Genomic DNA, 18924 nt, shown 5'->3' on the forward strand with positions numbered 1-18924 from the left:
AAATATGTGGACTTGTTCAAAATAAATGACTCACCTTGATAATAATAAAAAACTAATCACCAATAACACGTAAATGTAATACAATAGCTAAAATAAGAAATGCTTTAATATCTTAAAATGTATGCTAGTTTTTATTTTTATGTTTTGAAATGTTTTCTCATTCATGTAGCTTCAGAGAAATGCCATCCATGAGTAATATTTGTGAACAGTTTGAGTTCTGCTTCTGAAAGAGTCTATACAATTAATTATTTCCCCTTTCAGCAGAGCATGTTAACATTAACACATTGAACATGTTATGACAAAGCCTGTCTTCTCAAGAGTCGCCACAGAACAGAGTTCTGTCATTAATTATGTCACAGGTGGATTTCTTGAGAAGATTTGCCTTGTCTGAGTTTGGACCCCTCTGCGTGACCTACCTGTCAAAGCTTCTTTATTTGTTTGTTGGGTTTTAATAGAGAGATATAGACATTGCCAGAAACAACTGCCTTAGGAGATGAGAATTTTGTCCTGCAAATGCCTATTTTTCTACTGACTGCAATAAAGGACCCAGCTACCTACCCTCAGGTACAGATGTCTGCAGTCAGGTAGATGTCTAAATGTAGGAAATATGAATCTTATTCCTTTTGTTCTGGACAATCATTTCACATGATTTCCCTGACTGATATTTTTCTGTTATGTCATGGTGTTCAGATACAGACTCTGATGACTCTAAAGGATCATTATCTGAATGAGGCAGGAGCAGGGCTCCCCAGTCCTTAGAAACTAAAGTACTGACATGTTTGCAAAGTTGCTGACTTAACCCTCAACCCTGTTAAGAGCATCCTCAAGGTGAGTCTCCACATGTAAATGGGATAAGGAATGAGGATTTGCAAGAAATATTGAATGCAAGGTAATAATAATAATTAAAAAATTAAATGGCAGCATAAGAAGGATTTTGTGAATAACCATTGCTTTGAGTGCCTTATTTCACCTACAGTAGGAATATGGGGTTGATGGGAAGCCAATCACATATGTATGAGGCAAGTTATTCTCTTTCTACGCTCCTATCTTCTGTGTGACTCATACGGAGCTTACAGGCATCTCTCCTCTGTGCAGTTGCTGGTGAGAGTTAGGAAACTATATCTGCAAAATAATTGACAGACTGAAAGTCTTTAGAAAAAGCAGGAAAGCTCCTTAATTTCCATGGAGAAATTTTCTTAAGCAGCCTTTTGCAACTTATGTTTGATTTATGCTTTCACAAAAGTCAGTTATGAGCTTTCTCTCCGGTGTTTGTCTGCTTGTGAAATGTAATTTTCAGGTAACACCAGCTCTCTGAAGGTATTCCCTATCTTTATAAGGGCAGCAAACCTCTATGGAAGACAAAGAGTTTTGCTTTTAAGATGTGATAAGTCAGCATAGGAGGAATGTATTTTCTTCCAGTGAACCATAAACTCTTGTCTAGAATTAAAGTATACCACTCACATTCTCCTCATAAGTCATATTAGATAAGTGAAACACCTTTTAATCTCCAGAATCTCCCTTGTTATCCCCAACTGTTCAGCAGCAGTCCAGTTGTCAAAAACAAACAACAAAAAGTATCTCAGTAACTGCATTTCTTTTTGCTGGTCTAGTTAAGGATATCCATATTTTAGTCATAACTGTTTTCAGTTATATTATATTCACATGGCTAAGTGAATATAATTAAAAATAGCTAAAAGGAATGAGGTTTTAATTTAAATAACTTTTAACTGAAGAGAAATTGCAAAAAAAAAGAGCAGGAAACAAAAATAAAATAATAACAACAAACTTTGACAGAGTCACTTTTAAGTGAAATTTAATTAAGAGAAATTTTAGTGACAACTTCTCCCCCGAGAGGTGAAATGTGCTAAAGTATGACATGTACCTTATTTCCACATTTTGTCATGGTTTGTTATTTAATGTGGCATAGATAATTGAAAAAAAATTGTAAACAATAATAAATTTCATTTAAGGATAGTCTAATCTGGTGGTCCATGAATAACTAACAATTTTGTAAATGGATAAATTAATCCTAACATAATCTTCTAAAGAACAAAATAAATATCAGCAAAGAAAAAAAAATAAAGGATAATCTCACAGGAAGCAAACTAATGAATACCAAGTATCTTATATATAAAATTAAATACCATTATTTCTCTTTGTAGAACAATGTTAGCTTGCATCTCTTCTCCCAGAGTCTAAAGGTATTTGTTTATTACCAGGGAAAAGTGTTACTGTTTGAAATTGCAATAACATTTCAACAAATGAGTGTAATCACTGTGAGAAAATGTTAACAAAATCCCTTGTCAGAGCTTTACAACCCAATCTAAAGAACATATGTTTGAGTCCTTTTGACGTTTCCATCTGAAGTGGGCCGCTGCTGTTTCCTGAACTGCCTTGCTCTAGCAACAGTCTTTAAGGAGTTGTAGAACACTGAGGAAGAGGGGAAAGAACAAGATTCTTCCCCAGTTCTATAATCCTCTCATTGTCAACCTTTGATTAGCTCAAACCTGACACAGGCTGCCTTGGTAATACTGTCGGCTCCTGGGGAGTGATCTGTGCTGACAAATGCGATGGCACTGTAATTCTCCTTAGCTTAGTACTTACACTGTCTTTGTCTTTGTGGTGAAATGTTCTCAGCAAAGCTTTAAAATGGGGGGTTTCACTTAGTCTTTTATTCAGTCTATTTTCTGAGATACTTCTCTGGGCTCACTGACTTTTAATGGGAGTAAAATTCTATTTCAAGTAAGTTCGGACACCCTTTACTACCCATAAAAAAAAAATTCTCTGTACTCAGTATAGGTTTCTCAGGCTCAAATGATCCTTAAAATGTGGATTTGCATTTATATTGCAGAAGACATGGGCATTTTTCTTTAATGATGCAGGTCTTCACTTTTTCAGCTGATAGGAAGACCCAGAAAAGCAAAAATTTCATATAATTCCAGTGAGAATGAATTGTTAAATTAAAAATTGCAAGAAATGGAAAACCAACTTAGATTTTTGGGGGACTTTAAGCTTTCCAGGTTTGCCATTATTGATTAAAAAATTATGATGTTGTTTAACGATGACAAATATGATGCAGGACCTTTTTAGAAAGGAATATACAAAAATTTTTTTTTTATTAATATTATCTGGATTATTATTTGATGCATTCATATTGTTTAATGCTGATACTTCCATATCTCAAAAGGGATAATGTCAAAAGCAAATGACAAGGAGGAAAAGAAATATATCATAAAATACCCTCAGCTACACAGAAGAGTCAGCATTCTAGGACTGCATAAATTTCAGTTTGGGAGAGGCAAATGAAAACTGTAAATGTTATTAAAAAAGTGTATACAGCACAGTGTGACCATGAGAGTACTGAGCTGAACTGGGAGCATGGCAGGAAATCTTTCTCAAAAACAAAATTATTAAGCTATAGAACTCATTGTAAGAGTCTCCAAAGGCCAAAAATAAAATAAAATTCAATAAGTGATTAAGCACTTTAATGCAGGAAAACTCTGTGAAGGGTATTAAACAATTGACACAAAACAAGGCACAAGCTCCAGAGTGTGGTGTTTACATAATAAGCTCACACGACCCCGTCGGTTGAGGGTCCAAACAATCAAATTCGTTTATTGGAAGAGAAGAGAATCTTTTATATGCACTTTAAAACAATACATGATTATCTTAACCAATCACAATGTGGTACCCCATTGCCCACGTGTGCTGGAGTACATTTGGGACTTCATTTCCCAGGATGTTCTTTCTGGTATCCCTAAAACATGCCCCCTACAGCAGAACACCCTCTGACACAAAATGTCAGACATCTCAAGGTAAACATCATCTTATTTTTCCCTTGCCCAGGTCCTCTATTCACTGTAGCTGTAGGCTGCATTCCACTGTCAGAAGTCAAGGCACTGATCTACAAGCCCAGCTCAGTACGTGGTCTGCCATGCCATTAGTCATTAGCCCAAAACAGTCATCCCTATGCCTATTTCATTTAAGAGTAATGATCAAATTGAAATATGTTGGGAACACCAATGGATTTTTTTCTGTGGTGTAAATGGAACATCACCTACTTGTTCTAAGATGCTGTGAAAAAGAAACAACTTTCCCTCTCCTTCAGTACCTGCATTCTGAAAGCTCTCTGTCCAGGGTGTCAGAGATCTGTCTCTCACTGTCTCTCCAGGTGGTGTGGAAAGCTCATGTCTGAAGCTATCATCTGCAAGAGGGAATTCCATCACTACCAAACTGTATGCTTTTCAGCTGAGGAAGTGATTAAATGAGTCTCTTTTCCTACAAGTTTCTCTGCTTTGGCATTCTTCCATATCTTCCGTACTCAGAGCAAAGGCTTTTTCACGGATATAAGTTAATAGCCCAGTGGTCAAGCTGCTGATCACACCGAGCTTCCTGGGTCTATTTTCAAGCGTTATGTTTTAGTCAACAACTGATTAAAGTTAAGTAAGCAATCATTGGTTTGAATGCAGAATAGAATCCCTTAGGATAGCATTGATGTGTTGATTAAGTCACTCTTTGTGAAAGGTTTGATTTGAATGGTCTCACAAGGAGGAGAATGCTCTGAATACTTAGAAACTCAGCTGGTTACTATCAGAAAGCTGTTCTGGGCTCTGAAACCTGATAAGAGGATGCTTTCTGTTTTGATACTTGGATGACAAAAACTAGAAACTTCCTGGCATGTATTTGATTAGCCTGAACATCATTTTTCATGTAATAAGAAGCTGAAATAATAAATTCCTGTTATGATGTTCTGTTATTGTTATGGGAGAGATAATTACGGATCTCTCTTAACTTCAGTTAAGATATGAACTAGCTCATAATTAATATTAGAAGCAGGAAAATAATAATCTTACTGCTTCTATTTTTTGTCAGTACAGAAGATCCTTCCCTACAGCTTTTACAGATTTGTGAATTTGTTTTATCTCAGACTTCATTCATACCAATAAAATGACAATGTTTTCAGTAGAGCTATTATTTATCTGTTTACCTAGAATGCAAGTGAGATCCTGATAATACATGTATTTCCAGAAATTGCCATTAATATCTAGTAACACTTCCTTTAATTTTAATTCTATGTTATGATATTCTATTTTTAAACCAGGATACATGTGCTTTTTCTTCATATGCTCTTTCACTTTAATTTAGGGCTTGGGAGAGGTGAAAAGAAATCTATAAGAAGACACCCTGATCTAATTTTTTTTGTCCAGGTCTACTATTGATATTGACTATTGTGAACACTAGACATAATTATTACTCTAATTAAAATTTTAAATAAATAAGCACTGTATATCAAAAGCCAAATTATAATAATGTGATTTTACTGAAGCAGGACAAATACACAGTGCACCAAGTTTTTGCATGAATTATACATTAGACTTTATGGATGACTTACCCTAATTTGAAGAACCCAAGAGAATAAAAAAAAATACTGTAACTAGATTTCTGTGGGGGAAAAAAACCTCACAAATTTCAGATTAGTGATCACTCTTTTTAGCACCAACATCGGTACTTTGTAAATATGTGCAGAAAAAAATGCCTCATATTGAAAGCTGGTTTTGTCCCTTGCATGTTAAATAAACCTTGGTTTCTTCTCTCACTTTGTGCCCTTCTTTTCCTTTCTGTGAGTTTATTCCCAGCACTTTGTAATTAGTTTTGAGGAAAAACCCTTCTCTCTAATGGGACTCTGAAATGCCATTGTGGAAATATGAAATAAAATCTTTAAAAGCATGAATCTTGGAGGTAAGCACAAGAGACACGTACAGATCTAAAAGCTGTAGATCAAGTAAAAGAAATTATGCTGACAGTTGCCTCACTGAAAGATATTTTTGCTTCAAAATGCAAGCCATCAAGAACCTCATGTCCCAGATGCCAGCTTCATCAGGTTAAGTTTGTACTTATAGTTTTTATTTAAGTCTTCATATCTGTTAAATACAAGGTCAGGATCCCCCACTTTTTCACAGGTTTATTCGCTGACTCCTTACTTCAGAGATGTCCAGGAAGATAATACATGGAGTGGCCCTGTAAGAGTTCTCTCTTTCCTCCTGAAATTAGAGGGAGTGCTGGATGTGCTCTTCCAAGAAATGTTAAAATCCCTTAAACTCTGAGGCATTTTAGCTTTTGTAATTCTCTCATTTCCATCCTCTCCCGGCTGGGTAGTTCTCTGATGCTTCAGCAGGAATGTAAACCCAGCACCTGCACTGCAGAGAACTGCAGCTGAATCCATAGCTTGATTATTTATGGTCATGTGAAAAAGAACGAAGCTCAAGTTATAGATTAAATACTAACAGCAGAGGAAGTAAGTCTGGCTGCTTGAAGGAAGGCAGAGAGAGTACAGAGATGACAAATGAAGTGAAATACTGGGCACTGACAAGAACAGGACTAATGGGTATAGCAGGGGGAGTATAACATTGGAAAATGGTCTCCCACGTTTTCTGGTGTGATCTTCACCCTTCTGCAGCACGGGTGGGTTCCTGCACAGCATTCTGCATCACCTCACAGAGAAGTCCAGCCAGCACTGACCACGTGAAGGGTTCCCAACATCCAAAGGACATAAAATTATGTAATCTGTCCCTGTACCTTCTATTCTTCTTCAAGCAGCCTTTTTCCAGCCCTCAGTGTCTACACCAGTACATAGTAACATCTCAAATAGAACTAGAGTTCAGGCAAATAATTTGCAAATAATTTAGTGAAGTTTTGCAAAGATATTTAGAGAAATAAACTGGATTTATACGACCTATACTTTACTGACTGAACTCCACTAATCACCATGGAAACTGAGACCTCCTAGCTAGATAGAGGCTTAAATGTGGGTGTCTTGATCCCAAGATGAATGAGCAAAGCCAGCTATGAGAAAAGCTAGGAAAGACTAGAAAGAGGAGTTGAAAAATCTGGGTGAGAAGAGGGGTTTTAGTAGGACACATTGGGCCAGAAAGTGAGTTGTGAGAAGTAAACATGTAAGATCTTGATATGATCTTGTTATTATAAACAATTTGTTTGTGCATTCTGAAACACTTTTGGATTGTACACTTTGTTTTACATGGTGAATCACCTAAATAACTGACAAAGGGACATTGTCATATCTGTAATACAGCTAGTAGGATCCTAAAGTCATAAAGAAATACCAGAGTTTCTTCTCTCATGAAGAAAATCCTTTATAAAAACCTTTTGGTTTGGTTAAAAAAATGAAATGCATTTGTCCTTTTTTTTTGATATAGATTTTTAGATTATGTAACAAGAACTGCCAACATGGTCCTTGGACCTTTATTTTGAAATGAAGAGCGGTAAAAAAAATAGCAAAAGACATAAATTTTCCAATAATAATAAAAATTAATGTGTGTATACTAAGTTTACAATTATATTTTACATCAATTTTGTCAGGCTAGTTCATTACTTTACTACATCAGTTTACAAGCCGCTGAAAAAAGCCCAAATTATAAGCTACTGAAAAAAACACAACTTATTTAAGCCCTTCAGACTAATATTGATCTCCATGATGATGCATGGCCCATGTTTATATAGACTTTTGGATGCAGAATATAGCAAAAAGCATAGAATAATTATTCTATCAAAAAATTTTGTTGACTGTTTAAATTCCTGATATTGGATCAAAATTCTCACAATATTTTTTTAAAAAAAACTTGTGTTTCCTATGGAAGCTGATGTGAAATAGAGTTAGAATTAATTCTGCCTCTCTCATAGGTGGATTTTGCATTTACCTATCCTGTAGGTGGATTCTATGCAGGCTTTTGCATCTGAACAAGACCCTCTCATTCCTTCAGTCAATGAAGCAAAATAAGCAACTGTGCAGGATGCTTCCCCTAATCTGCTGAAGATGTCTGTTTCTGAATGAGACAAATCATCTTGCCCAAGTGCTAAGTCTTCCCCACTTCCTGTCAGGGAGGGAATCTAGAGACCTAGTTCAGATGTAGAGATCTACACTGCAGACAACTAAAGTTAGAAGAGCTTTATTCCACCCTTGGTGTCTGTAGTGGACTGAGAGGTGGGCCATGACACAGCTCTCCATTCTAATATACTGAAAGTCATGTCTGGTTTTATGAACATGCAACAATTCTGAATGGAAGACCTCTTCCCTTTAGGGTAAACAACATTGGTTTTGCTTGAGTCATCATCCACAGCACAGACTCTGTTCCTGCTCCAGAGGATCCTAAATGGCAGCTGTTCTATCATACAATTCACAAAATGGTTTCATTCATGGCAGAGCTCTAAAGAATTCCAATGAGCAATGGAAAACCTACTGACTTATAAAATATTTACAGGTGTTAAAATGGTACAGTTCTGATACAGAAAAATCACCGCTTTTCCTGCTATTATTCATGCTGAGATAAAAAGGGTTTTTTATGTAATTTGCACATTACTTTAGACGTATTTCATACATTTTGAAAGTCTGAGGAACTACGTCTTGATCTCTGCTTGGTTCTGCAACTCATAATCTTACTACCCCAAATTATGGAAAGTTTGTTTTTATCTCTGTAGTTAAAGTACACCCATTGTAACAAGAATAGTAAATATTTAGCATATTTCCCAGTGTCCCTTCCATCACCATGTAAAAATATTTACTGTCCTTACTTCACTAATTTATTATCTTTCACATTAACAGTGAGAAGCCTGCATGGGATTGAAATTTGCAGTCATATCAATGAATGACACACTTTACAATTATGACAAATGACAAACTGAAAAACATAATAGAAGAAGGAGAAATTCTACTTAATATTTCCAGAGGGCATCACCCTTTGAAGGAACAATGACTTATCTTTGGACTCAGAAAAAGAGTGTGGAACGTTTACTTTTTAATAGACAATTTAGTTTATAATGAGGACTCAATGAGAACTCCATACTAGATAATCTTCTGGTTTTGTATAATTTCTGCTGAGTCTGATTTACATTTTTTATACAGGTAAAATCGAAGCTACATAAGGTCACTTTCAGCAGGTGTTGTAGGTGACATGTAAGAAAAGCTTGGCATCTGCTTTGTATGCCTATTTTGCATTCCCATACAGCCTTTTTGCAAGTCAAATTCTCAACCTTAGAGGCAAATATCATTAAGTTCTTATACCAGACATATAATGTAAAGCTTCATCCACTTAGGCAACCCAAAACTTCATCCAAATGTTGTAAATATAGCTGGCTTCTTAAATATATGTTTCATTATAGGCTTATTATACAGTCAGGGCTGTATTTAATCTACTATTCATTAAAGATGAGCAGACACTGAATGGGTGGAATGGAGATCCAGCTTTAGATTATTAAAACCAACTCTGAAGTGAAGTCAAATATTCATGTGAAAAAATTTGAACTAACTTAAATTTTATTCTTGTTCTGTCATTAAGCAAGCCTAAAATTTCAACTCCTCCTTTTCACCTGTTTGGCTTTTCACAAAGCCTGGAGCTGGGAGAGCCAACGAGGAAATTAAGTGAGAAAAGAAAGCATTGATAAGACAAGTCAAATGTTCATAAGATCTGTCAGTTGAAATGTAAGCAAAAAGATACTTAAATGTTTCATCATTCCTTGCTTTTCCCCATGGAACAGGAAGTATCTCCTCATTACAAGAAGCTCTTTTCTCAATTTACTTCATTAGGCAAACTGAAGAACAAGTGTTTCCTAGTTCATGGAACTGCAGAAATATTTAGTCATTATTAATTCATTATTAGGAGCAATAGGACACACACAAATTTACAGTAAATATGGCAAGTGTGCATTTCTCGTATCTAATGGAAAACATTTTAATTTTCACTGCAAATGCCCAGTAGGTTTATTAAGTTACACCGAGAATCCAAGAATATACAAACTCAACTGTTATTTCTCTTGTGTTGCAAGAAGTTGATTTGCTGAGGAAAAGTGGTTCTTCTAGTTGAAAATTATATTTCTGAAATGATGAAAGCCCAAAGCCAAGCAAAATTTGAGACGTAAAATTTACATTCAGGAAATAATCTCAGAATGCGAAGATCTTCATGCTCTAAGCAAGAATGAGTCACTGTAGAGTACAGTGGGTTTATCTGAAGAAAAACTAGATACTTACACATTGTGCCCCACAAGGTGCAGAAATGTCAAGTCAAATGTTGCTATAGTGATCACTGTGATTTTCCTTTTCCTCTTTCCCCTGTGTTTATGTTGTGGATGGGTCTTACCATGGTTATAGTTTTCACATTATTGTTCTTCAAAATTTCATTGTGGTGAATTGACCCTGACTGGACACTGTGTGCCGGCCAAAGCTGCTCTTCTCTGCTCACTGAACAAGTGAGAGAAAATATAGTGAAAGGCTCCTGGGTTGAGATAAGGATAGGGAGAGATCACAGACTCACAAGATCGTTAATGCTGGAAAAGAACACCAAGACCATTGAGTCCAGCCTTTGGCTGATCGCCACCTTGTCAACTAAACCACAGCACCAAGTGCCACGGTCGGTTATCTGCACCGCCTTCTGTAGGCACCGCGCTACCGAAGCCTCATCATGTAAACCAAATAGATTTATAGAACCTCTTATTACCAGTAAGAGTGCTCTAATGAAAAAAGGATAGAATAAATTCTGTGTCAAGATTAAAATTCTGTGTCGGCTATCTGCACCTCCAACAGGCATTGGAGGCCTGTTCCAATGCTTGAAGACATTTTCAGTGAAGAAATTTCTCGTGATGTCTGCATTGCTGTCAGCAATTGCCACCATTGACAAAACGGACTTCACCTGGGGAAATTAATTTATTACCAAAGAAATCGAGTAGAGTAAGGAAAAATAAAACCAAATCTTAAAAACACCTCCCTGCACCTCCCTCCTCCTGCCTCCTGCTTCCCAGGCCCAATTTTACTCCTGAATTCTCCACCTCAGGGGATGGAGAATGGGAGTTATGATCAACTCATCACATGTTTTCTCTGCCTTTCTTCCCTGCTCATGCTCTTTCCCTGCTCCAGTGTGGGGTCCCTCCCATGGGAGACAGTCTTCCATGACTTTTCGACCGTGAGTCCTTCCCATGGGCTGCAGTTCTTCACGAGCTGCTCCAATGTGGGTCTCTTCCACAGGGGGCTGATCCTTCAGGAACAGGCTGATCCAACGTGAGTCCCCCGTGGGGTCACAAGTCCTGCTCTATCATGGGCTCCTTTCTCCACAGGTTACAGGTCCTGCCAAGAGCCTGCTCCATCATAGGCTTCCTTTGGGCATCCTCACTGCCTCCTTTAGGCATTCACCGACTCCAGCATGGGATCCTCCAGGGGGTGCAGGTGGATGTCTGCATCCCCATGGACCTCCACTGTCGGCAGGGGCACAGCTGCAGGGACCTCACCATGGTCTGCACCACAGGCTGCAGGGGAATGTCTGCTCCAGTGTCTGGAGCACCTCATCTCCCTTCTTCTTCACTGACCTGAGTGTCTGCAGGGTTGTTTCTCTCACACATTCTCAATCCTCTCTCCAGCTGCTGTTGCACAGCAAGTTTTATTCCCCCTTCTTAAATATGTTTACTCAGTGGGGCTCCACCATCACTGATGGTCTCTGCTTTGGCCAGTGGTGGATTCACTGTGGAGCAGTCCGACATTGGCTGTATTGGACATGGGGGAAGCTTCCAACATCTCACAGAAGCCACCCCTGTAGGCACCCTGCTACCAAAACCTTGTTACGTAAACCAAATAAATTTATAGAACTTACTATTACCAGTAAGAGTGCTCTAATGAAAAAAGGATAGAATAAATTCTGTGTCAAGATTAAAATGAGTGACATGGACGTGTTTCCACAAGAGGAATGAGTTAGAGGTATATCAGGGAATAACAGCAAAATAAACACACAGGAATTCCTCCAGACCTAAAAGGAAGGGACTACATTAATCCTTCTTACATTTTGAAATTCAGTTAACAGCTTAAATTGGGGATATGCACACTGTATCTTCTTTGTATCATCATCAGAGAAGATGGGACACTACAGGCTGTTTTGACCCCTACAAGATATGGTGCTGCTCAGGTGGGAAATTAGACGAGGTGTTCCCTACACAGCAATTAATGAACTACCTGTTTATACACTCCCAACAATGGTTGTTTTTAGTGTCCTACTAAAAGTCTGCAAGCATTTTAAGGAGTATCTTAAGTGGACAAGAGAGAAACACCTGTTTTCTGGGCACTGAGATCTATCTCTGTGTGCACAATAAAATCAACACTATTAAAATGCTGCAGAACTGTCTTATTACTATGCAGCCCTTACCAGGAGAAAATTCTCCCAAGGAGGAATAGAGTTCTTATTTAACCACCTCATTTTCATAACTCAAATTAAATAAAACGTATTTATGTACTTACAGTAAGGAATCTGTTAAGAATCAAGTTTAATTTTGATAATGATTTTGCATGACAGTTTCCTCCCTTATTGTTGCCAAACTTTATTGTCCTGAAGTAAATAAATAGGCTGAATTTAGAAAAATTGGGTGAGAATAATGCCTCTATCAAGCTGCTATCAACCTATGCCTCAGGTTGACAAGAAATGGAAGGACAGCAGGAGTTGTGATGCACCAGCATGAATGTTTACTGTGATGAAGCTGCATACTATGGGTCACCCTTTAAAGAAGACAGAGGAAAGTCTCCCTTCCTCATCAACTTAGCCTAAACCAAAGAACAGAAAATTTGAGATTCTTTTAATAGAGGCAGTATTGAAGAGTTAAAAGCAATAAGTCAAATAAATGAGCCCATGAAAAGTCACCGTACTAATTCAAACTCCGTTCATTTCACTGGCATGGTAATTTTTTTCCCATTTTATATCATTGTTTTATCATTTCTCTCCTTCTGAAAAAAAAAAGTTAAACTCCCTGCTGATAGTTTTCCATGTCATGAATAAATATTTTTATTGCTATTAGTTAACTATTAATGCTCAAATCATACCAGATGATATAAAAATGTGCAGGAATAATCCTGCTTAAAAGAGCTTAAAGAATTATTTCTACATCTAGGGATCCAGCAGATGCATCAGTCAAAATGATTTCCCACTGTCAGCAATAAAGAATGTTTAAAATAATGTAAAATACCACTGCTTTCAATTTTCTGACATTTGTAGAAGGTTCATGTTAACCATTTAACTGTTTAACCTGCCAGGTCAACCTATTCCTTACAAACCTCTTGTTCGGGGGAGGAACATCAGAGTTCATCAGATTCCATCAGATGATTGAATATCATCAGCTCCTCCATAAAGCAAAACAAAACTCATCAACTAACTCATCAAGACAAGGGGGAAACAAGTTTAGTCTTGGGTGCATTAATGATGAAGGCAAATGGAGAGGGACTGGAATTTCTTAAAACTCAATTTATTCCTTAAACACTTTAACAAAACTATATTGTTCCATCCCTTGTTTTCTTTTATTTTTTTCCCTTTTTCTTCCTTCTCCATTTTCATTTTCCTCATACACAATTGTCTAACTTTATGTGTCTCAGCCTCATTAAGCTTGGATTTGAGCTGAGTGTCTTGAGGAATGCAGCAGCTCTGAATTAATGATGGCGTGTTGGTCAAAAAAGAAAGCAGACGTACTGTTAATGATGACATACTGCTGAAAATGAACAGCAGTTCACATGATGACTGGAAGCTGGAAATCAATGTCAAAGCTCATATGATTTGAAGCAAACAAGTCTGGTCCTGCACAGGTCCACTCTGAGTTACTCTTTTTAGATTCCCTTCTGTTATATCTGATGGGAATCATTAATTTTCTAATTCTGCAGTTCAGCATCTAATAGGGTGTTGTGTTAATCAGAAAGAATTACAGGCACACATATCTTTCACCACTTCCCTTCCAGTTGGAAGTGTTCAAAAAATGAGTGGACATGGCACTTCCCAATATGGTTTAGTGGGCATGGTGGTACACAGTCGAAGGCTGGACTTGATGATCTTGTAGGTCTTTCTCAACTTAATGATTCTATGCTTCAATGATATATAAGAATTTTGAGGAGAGAAAGAAGGGGGAGTAACTTCTATTCAATATTTAGATATTTTTATACTACCTGTGGTAATTTAAGGATATTAATGTTTTGTTAACAGTAAGAAAAGGGAAAGTTAGTGTTAAGTGGGAAGAAATAAAAAATTAACAGATCCTCCTCCTTTTTCTTCCCTTCTCCATCACCTTCTTCAGCCCACCCAAAAGCAATTGGATATCTCTGTCTCTTTGTACTGTTTTTTTTCCATTATATTCCCAATTCGTTTTCAGTATACACTCAGAACTGTGCTTCCTAGAGCTTTGTTATGCATTACCATGTGGAATGGTATCCGTGGGAATAATGATCAGTCAAGTGCTAGCTAAGTATGGAAAAGCAAACAAAAAAGAATGAAAATGTTTAGTTGAGACTGTTTTTAACTGAAAATCTAATTTTTCCCCTAATACGGTACTATTATGGACTTTCTCAACAATCTAGACATTCTCTGTCAGGAAACCTCTAGGAATGTAGAAGCTTGGAGATTTTTGTTCTATAGAATTGAACTGAAATATTTCACTAAATGAAAGACGTGGTCAGACTGACAGACAGAAAATGACTCGAGAGGCAGATGGACAAAGTGATTCCATAAAATCTGTTTCCTTAGAAAACAATGTAAAATCACAGCAGTGCCTGACTTTAGGAGCCTTATCAGCCAGGATATTGGTTGTTATATGACTGGCTTTGGGATGTCTAGGTCTGTAAGTGAAGCACCCTTGTTCCACGTCAGGCTCCAGGAAACTCACAGTTGGTTATTGTGCACATCAAATTCTTTGAATTGTTACTTAATCTAAAATAGCTCACAATTACTCCAGTAACAATAAGACACTGAAAGTCTTCAAACAAAAGAAAAAACTTTGAGACATTTTAGCTTATATTTTGACCCCTAAAGTTAGAAGTTTAAAGGTCATATGTTTTTTTTTATATGTTCATTGGAAGGTTATGATCTTTAAACCACCCTTGGCCTGAAGAAAATAAAAGTATTCTGTTAATGCAATGTATAAGACCCCTGAAATAAAAGTTTGATTTGGGATTTTTGTGTGTGTGTGTTTTGTTTGTTGGTTTGTTTTGTCTTGTTTTGTTTTTATTATCAATCCAATAGATTTTTAACTAAATTTAACAAAGATAAATACCCAGTAGTATTTTTTTGAAAATTCTGATGAGGAACTTAGACTACACCTGTGCTAGCAAATTAAACTGGGCAAAAAAATTTCATCTAAACACTGCATCTCGATCACTTATGCAGTTAAATAGCCACAGTGTTCTTTGTGTGGTTATGGCCCTTGCTAACAGTCTCCTAAATCTCCTTTCAAAATATAGACAGTGACTTAGCACAGACCAGGGATCTTTTCAGATAATTACTTACTTTGTGGCCCTACTGTGAAGCTGAATTTAGTAGCAGATACTAATAAATTTTCATATAGTGTAGTACTGTATACACAGACCATTCTATTCACGCTAGTCTAAGTTCCAGAGAAGTCTTACACATCTTTCATAAAGAATACACACAGTACAGAAAAGAGAAAATGGGAGACTGGATTAGGAGGGTCAGAAGAGAACACCTAGAACTTAAGGAAAAACAGAATTTGAAGCAGAAAGGACACTATGAAATAGGTAAGGAAATAAAATAGAAGCCAGAAAGCCTAAAGAGATCAGTAAGTGACAAGAAAGAAGTGGGAGGGAATGAGAACACCAGAATTAGCAGTGTAGGACAAAACCATTCACAGACCTGGCAGGAAGCTTGAACTTTATTTGAAAGGTTGCATTTACCTTTTGTATCACTGAACATTATTTTTGTTTCACAGCTACCACGTTGTTTAAGGAAACATAATTAAATCAAAACAACCAAAATGGAATAGGAAGGAACTGAAAACCTGAGATTTTAAAATAACAGATACCTTTTTCCAAGCCTAATTTTGACATTTATGAACAATTATTTTCTGTGCTAGTAACTTGTGGTTACTTAATGCATAGTGTTGTCCTGTTAATGAAAGGGGTTAACACCCTCAGCTAAAATCCACCCACTCTGTTCAGTGCACAAATTCACTTTCAAGCTCCCTTTAATACCCTTTTTCAAGCTCTTTCTTGCCTTTTCAAATGCTGTTAGTGCACAGGGAGAATGATGTCTAGCTGAGTGTGTAGAATACAACCAATTAATACAATTACAAACATCTTAGCCTTCAAGATTTTTCATGTGATATCAAACTTTATTTGAGAAAATAAGGTGAAATTAGGTAAAGGCATGATTTGGCTGAACATTATGAAAAATTAACAACATTTACCAGTTCAGAGAACAGCACCTTCAGGGACATGGAAGGAATACCATTGGTAAGAATGTTTTAACCTAGAGAGAGACATTTTTTTCCCTGTATATTAAGCACTTTCAAAAATATAATAAAACACTCTCAAATATAAATATAAATATTTACAATCTTTCTGCCTATCCTTTTACTTTGCATAAGACTTTCCAGGTAAAATTCAAAGCACTGCTTCAAAACTGAGTTACACTGATAGCACTGGAACTTCCTCCAAGGCCATGGGTATGCCTTGGACCACCTGTGACAGCTAATAAATTTTAAAACAGAGGTGGGCATTATTTTATACCTCATGTTATTTAGTACACTTGTCCTACTATTTTGTTCAGTAGGAATAGTGTAAGATGATATTAGAAGTAGTGAAGGATAGGAACCTCAGCTTTGTCACTGTTACATATTGTGCTCTGAAGGAAATGTTCTGTACTGTGTAACCAAGTTACTCTTTTCTGTTCCTCATTTCTCTGTGAAGTTAATACTCTTACCTGTGTCTCTTTATTATGGTCAACCTCTGGAACATGGAAGAGAAAAACAAAGTCTGTGAAAATCTAGACAGACAGGACAAACTTTTTTTTAAGGGGTCTGGTGATTTGTTCTGGCATTGAAAACAGCAGTAAAGTTACCATTGACTTCACTATGGGTACAAATATGCTTCTTTGTGTCATCCTCTGCCTCTTCTTTGTCTTCATTCATATGCATGAGTGGTATCTTAAGTCATCCATATTCATATTTTATTGAGTACTTATTATCACAGACAGCATGTGTGCATCTACAATCCTATTGCATTGGTCCCACTGTGAAAACATTTTCTCCCTTTCAAAAATATAATAAAAATCACGACCAGCTTATGCTCAATCAAAAATTATGCAAGCGTGTCATGGTGTGACTGGAAATAATCCTTGTAGATTCACGGAACAAATTGCTGTAATTTTTTATCCTTCTAAGTTCACCTCCTCTCAGGCCTCACAGAATCTATTTACCCCTTGTAGTGCCACCCCCTGTGAAGCTAGACCTAGAAAACTATTGTTTTCTTGCTCCCACCTATCAATATTGCTACTACATCTGTCTACTAACATGTAGTACTACTATCACTATGTTAGTAGGAGCAGCAGCACAGTTTTGGAGGCAGGAGTGACAGTAGAATCAGGAAAAACCTGTCCTGAGGCTTTGACCACAGCCTGTTCAAAGGAGCTCCCAAGGATTTACATGAGCAGCTTGAAATGATCTGGGTTCTGCTTGGGGGATGCGATAGTTAATTATGGATCTTCAGTAAGTTCATCTTTATAGTCATGAATCATGATAAATAATTTCCTGATCAGTCCATCTTTAATCTTAATCTTGGCTTTCCACCTGTTCTGTGAACAGCATTCAACTATTAGGGTGGCATTAACTGCCTTGGTGGCAGATGTGTATCAAGAAATAGTAGTTTAAAGGACTAGTTCTCCTACCTTCTGCTGGTGGTGAGAACTTACTTTGCCAAAGCAAAGTAAGTTTTATAATTTGCAACCATAAAAAGTATTGATCCACAATAGTAATTTCAGCAAATGAGCATCAGATCTGGACAGATCACAAGCTGCACTCTGTTACCCTGTGATCTCTGCTGACATGTCCATGGCTTTACCAAAAGAAACAACTTCTGATCTTGTGGAAATTTCTTACCTATCTTCACTCTTCAGAGTTATTAATATAGTTCCTTCCTGTTTTTATGGTTTCTTTTAAAACCCATATCAAACTTGTCAGTGCCTTAGTGTCTTAGGTAGGATACTTACATCAGAGATATACACAGTTATCTCTCCATTAGTTGTTTTTCTTTCCATTACTGAAATACATGAGGCCTTCTACATTAAAAAAAAAAAAAAAAAAAAAAAAAAAAAAAAAAGAAAGAAAGAAAAAAAAGCTTCAGGCAGTGATTTTACAACAAGTTCCAGGATGGCACATGGACTTGCACCAGGTGTTCTGAATCATTGCTGGAGGAGAATCTATATTACCAGGTGTCCTGGTTTTGGAAGGGACAGAGTTAATTTTCTTCTTATTAGATGGTACAGGGCTGTGTTTCAGATTTAGTATGAGAATATTATGTATAACACACCAATGTTGTGGTTACTACTAAGTAGTGCTTACTCAAAATCAAGGACTTTTCAGTGTCTCATGCTCAGCTATGCAAGGGACTGCACAAAAAGCTGGTGGGAAGCGTGGACAAGTGACCCAAACTGGCCAAAGGGATATTCCATAGCTTGAAAAATCATGTGCAAGAGCAGAATGGATTGTGAGGAGACGGTGGTGTGAGGGAGGAGAGGTGTGAGGGGAGAGCAGAGTGTGAAGGGAGAGAGGGGTGTGAGGGGAGAGCCATATCAGGGTGGAGTAGTGACAGGGGAGAGCAGTGTGTGAGGGGAGAGAGGTGTGAGAGCAGTGGTGTGATGGAGAGTGGTGTGAGGACTGGGGGGAGTTGGCCATGGTGGGCTGATCACTGCTCAGGAATGGGATGGGCATCGGTGAGTGGGTGATGAGCAACTCTACTGTGCATCATAACTATTAATATATTTCAACCCACAAGATTTACCTTTTCTTTACAATTCTCTTCCCCAGTGAGGAGTGAGGAGGTGGTTGTGTGGCATGTAGTTGCCAGCTAGGGTATTAAACCATGACACCAACTTCAGACATCTTTACAGAGGCTCT

Source organism: Pseudopipra pipra, chromosome 1 (assembly GCF_036250125.1).
Source record: "Pseudopipra pipra isolate bDixPip1 chromosome 1, bDixPip1.hap1, whole genome shotgun sequence".
Lineage (NCBI taxonomy): Eukaryota > Metazoa > Chordata > Aves > Passeriformes > Pipridae > Pseudopipra > Pseudopipra pipra.